Genomic DNA, 4,850 nt, shown 5'->3' on the forward strand with positions numbered 1-4,850 from the left:
AGCTCATTCTTCCACCTCCTGAATAGGTCTACCGTCTTCTTAAGAGCATCATACTTGATTAATTGCTCTTTAACTGGCTTCTCCAGATCCTCCTCTGGCAGTAGGGTGAAATTTGACTTCAGCTCAGTCCAAAGATCATCTTTCTGCATATCATTGACATAAGACACCTCCGGGTCTTCGTTCTTAGGCTTATACCGCACTGAGCAGCAAATGCTTCCTTTCTTCGGATGGGTTCAATTGGTTGGCCGTCGCACGCGATTGCTGTGATCTCAAACCTTTCATCCGAGTGCAACTTTTTCTTCGGGCCTCGTCTCTTTACCGAAGTTGTGCTCGATCCGGAGGGCTAGAAAAAAGAAGAAAGACGAGAGTTAATTAATATGTGTACATACCAAAACAATGAATGCATCAATTAGCTAGTCAGCACAGGATTAACTAATATATATACCTGGCCGAACTCGGTTCGGTCACCGGAGCCATCATCACGATCTCCTTCTTGCACCGTCATTGGGTCACCGCAGCCGTCATCACGGTCTCCTTCTTCACCCTGTCCTTCCATACCATCGGTGTCATTGAGAAACGAGAAGACGGCATCACTTCCTTGTGCGATTATGTCCCCCAACACCGCTTCTGTTGCTTCGTCTCGGGGGTTGTCCATAGTTTCTACAAATATTTACAACATGGCAATTATTATTCAAACATGATAGAAGGATATATTAGTGGCAAGCGTAGAACTAGCTAGCTAATCACAATAAGGAATCATATTAGTGGCCTTGACGCTGCTTCTCTAGGGTTTGGGGTGGCCTCAACAACGCTTAAGTGAGACCAAATGGTCCCTCGTGTTTAACCGTAATTTTTTTGACCTCCTCTAAGTCAGCTCTTATTTTGCACACTTGATATGTTGCACAAATGTAGATAGGCTTTCAAGGTTTTATAATTTATTTATTTTTTTAATTTATACTGCCATGTAGACTCACTGATCAAAACATCGGTCTACACTTTAAGGGGAATTGTAGGAAACATTTTTTCTAAATTTCTTTCATAGACATGTTTGGCACATTTATTTGAGCATGCATAATAAATTTTGGGTGATTTGGAGATGTTGAAAAAATCACATTTTTTACGAAAACTGGCTTGAGTGTAATTTTTTTTCAATTGGAGAGCATGGATGACTGATGTATTTTTTCGGATTTATCGGTAATATTTTTTCGGGAGCGAAATATAATTCCTCCAGTACATGTATTTCCAAATTTTCTGGTGCATAATTAACAAGCTACACGCTGGCCACGAAGAAACCATGGTTCTTGAGGTTGCACTTTAAAAACTCACATATAAAATGCAAAAAAATATGCCAAACTCATACTATTACAAGAGAGTGGACCACCAAATAGCTGAGTCATACATTATGAGGAAGTCGCGACTAACTGACAGAATGAAGTTTATTTTAGAGACAAGGTCACACAGTACTAGACATAGACAACAATGCTAACGCCAACATCACGTTGATCGTCGACGTACTTGCTGTCCGACCGTGCGCACAATGTTGTAGCTCTCAAAGTTCTGCTTTGAGATCCTACACAGAAGGATATAATTAATGACATGGAATATATTTGGACACAAGCAAACATTAAATTACGACATATTAGGTACCTCTATCAATTTGGCGCACGTACGTCGATTGTGAACATTTGCCTCATGACAATAGCTACATCTACCATGTGATCTTGTCTTCTTTATCTTTGCCTATTGCCTTTTCTTCGGAGCACCTCGGCCTGGCACATGCACGTGATCCAGAACCTTATCGAAACCTTCACCATCAAGGTTAGCCGATTGTGGCATCAAGGGGCCAAACCTAATGATGTTACCATGAGCATTAGTTGATCCCTTACTATCAGCTTGTTCACTTGTTGATCCCTTGCAAATATCTTGTCCTTCCAAAACCCTTTTTAGATGCTGAAAAGCCTCATCAGAGTGGCATGCCTTGAAACATGATGCGTGACTAAAATTCCTTAACTTATGATTCCTTTGTAGGGTCGGAGAGTATTCATACATCTCGCTCTTCCTGGTTGGTGTGAATGCACATTTTGCACTCATTGTCCACCTAGTGGGAACACAACACCCGGATAGTGTTTCTTCTTGTAAAATTTCTAATATGTAAAATATGTGGGAACATGGTCTGCCTGCGCATTCCAATTTGCGGCAAGAACAACTAATACTACGAAGCAGACCTTCCTTCGACTCCGTGCACACTTCGATCTTTTTATCCATTCTTTCCTTCTTAGACACAACATATGTGGTAACTTCTGCTGCATCAAGTACCTCTCTGATCTCACATTTTCTTACAACATTTATGCTCCATATGACCAACTTAAACACAACAGGAGTGAAAACTTTTGCGGCATGTTTCTCAAGACTTGAATCATTTTCCTCTATGAACGAAACGGACTGCAAGGCCTCGATGTCTTGGAGAGCCTCGTTCAAGCGTCGCGACGCAAGGCAACGCTCATAGTGCTGTAGCATTTTAAACGTCATCTTAGCCTCAAGATGCGTATGTAGCATCGAGTTTAAACTGTCACTCCGCTGATTGCTGCTCAATCCTAAGAAACAACGACCCTCTACATATGGAGCACACCACAGTTTTCTCATCTTATACATCTGATGCAGCCAGGAGTCCTCACTTGTTACTTTATTCCGTTGTAAGAATTGTAACCATTTTCTCTCATGCTCTTCAATGGAAGATGTATCATATATGAAAGATCTGAATTCCTCCTTTACCGCGTCATCATGCAGATGACGTACAATGTTCTACTAAATGTGCCATATATAGAGCCTATGGTTTGAGTTAGGCCACACCACCCTGATTGCTCTCTGCATTGCAAGTTCCCCATCCGTGATCACAGATATAGGATGCTTCTATCCCATAGCATTAGAAAAGGTCCGTAACATCCACTCCTATGAATGGCTTGTTTCAGGTAAAATGATACTGCATGCAAAAATAACAGTGCTGTGGTGGTGATTCAACCTGAAAAACGTCGCAAATGGCAGATTGTACTTATTGGTTCTATATGTGCTATCAAAAACAATAACGTCTCTGAAAGCCTCGTAGTCAAGTCAGATGACCAGCTTCATCAACCAAGTACCTGAAGAAGAAAAAATCTGAATCTCGATCTTGTCTGGCCACCATGTGATTGATCACTATTTGAGCATCCCTGGAAGCAATTGATTCCTGCTTGTTAGCATGGCAAAAATTGTAAATGTCCCTCATAATGCATCCAACCTCATCATATCCACCGTATTGCATGCACATAATATCCATAATATGGTGATTTCTGATCCCAGATTTTTCCATGTCTGCAATGTTCGCTTTCTCCTCATCACTAATTCTTCTGTGTGAACGCAAAAGACACGACAGATCGCGTGGGGCTAGAGGATGGTTGTGTTCATCGATGAAATCCTTCACAAACCACTGACATGTTTCCTCCTGTCTTGCAATCACCAATTTAGCTTTACACCCTACATGAGTTATACTCCATGGCCTCCTCTTTCTTTCTTCCATCTTCCTCTTCATTTGCTTCTCTTCACGAACCCCTTCACGACCACACATAGATTTCCTAAAAATTATATGGCAGTTGGATCCATCCAACTCGACATAGCTTCTCTTGACACCAAAACCTTTCTCAAGACCATATTTGTTATAGAATGTATAACCTTCATCCTCACTATTAAACAACATGTTGGCAATATGATAGTACTCCATCATTGACTCATGACTTACATCCGCCATGTCTTCCTGCATCAGCATTCACATGAATAAAAATATGAAGGACAAAAAAAATGCAAAACCCAGTACAAAATCTTGCGTGGAATTTTAAACTTTGCTCCTTGTACATGTTATGGCAAGCGATCATAAACGTCCATAAAACTGGGTCCCCCATAAACTAGTGAAGTGACCATGGATGATGAAAAATTCTAAATTGAATTGCATGCACTAGGGAAACCTAAATCGATGATGAATAAACAAATCTAAGTAGGAAGTGCAGGTTGTGAATCAAAGTAAGTTGAGATTCGGGCGATTCATACCTTAGGATGCAAGTCCGGAAGCGATGGGATCGGCCGGGGGCCAGTTCTATAGCGCCGCCGACGACGACACTGCCCCCGGGGATGTCCTGGCTTATTCTTCTTCTTGCCACCCGGCACATCTTTTATAGTTAAAGGGACCAGGAGGAGGAAGAGGACGATGCCGACGACGGTGAATTGGTTCCTCTCGCCGGGCTCGTCGGACAGAAGGAAGGGGACGAGAAGGAGTACTTGACCTACTGGATCTAGACGTGGTTCTGGTCGTGGACGTGATCGGTTGAAAGCACAATATTTTACCCTGGACCATTATGCCCTTCTCTGATTAAACTAATTAGGTTTATTCATTTTTAGTCCCCCCCACCAGATCGGACGGCTAATAAAAATCGGAGGATTAAGTAGTCGAAAGTACTCCCAGTACTGCCCCAATCACCGTAAAGGAGCTCTTTTCTAGCATGAGCGGTAGGCTGAATACCACCGGTTTAAGTTACTACCGCTTATGTGACTGAACATAACTTACACTTCAGTATACATCATTTCTCGTTTATGTCTTTATGATATATCACTTGTAGTAGAACATCTTAAGTGCAGCTAAATCCTCACCCAACTTTATATTGTTGGCATGCTCTTTTATGTTTTAACGGCATTATGCTATAAATACTTGGTTGATGGTCAATCGGTCATTCAAGTATTGTGCTATGCACACATATAATTGTACTTGCTATTCTGTGTATTTATTTTATGACTTCTTGGTAAGATTCTATATACAAGCAAAAAAA

At 41.4% G+C, this 4,850-nt stretch overlaps 1 pseudogene; it reads right to left on the bottom strand.

Annotated features, from left to right (window-relative positions):
* Positions 1–1,740: 1,740 nt before the first annotated feature.
* LOC147981388 (protein FAR1-RELATED SEQUENCE 5-like) lies at positions 1,741–3,372 on the bottom strand (annotated as a pseudogene).
* Between the last annotated feature and the right edge of the window lie 1,478 nt (positions 3,373–4,850).

The sequence above is a fragment of the Triticum urartu genome, chromosome 3A (genome assembly GCF_056163025.1).
Source record: "Triticum urartu cultivar PI428250 chromosome 3A, HENAU_Tu73, whole genome shotgun sequence".
NCBI lineage: Eukaryota > Viridiplantae > Streptophyta > Magnoliopsida > Poales > Poaceae > Triticum > Triticum urartu.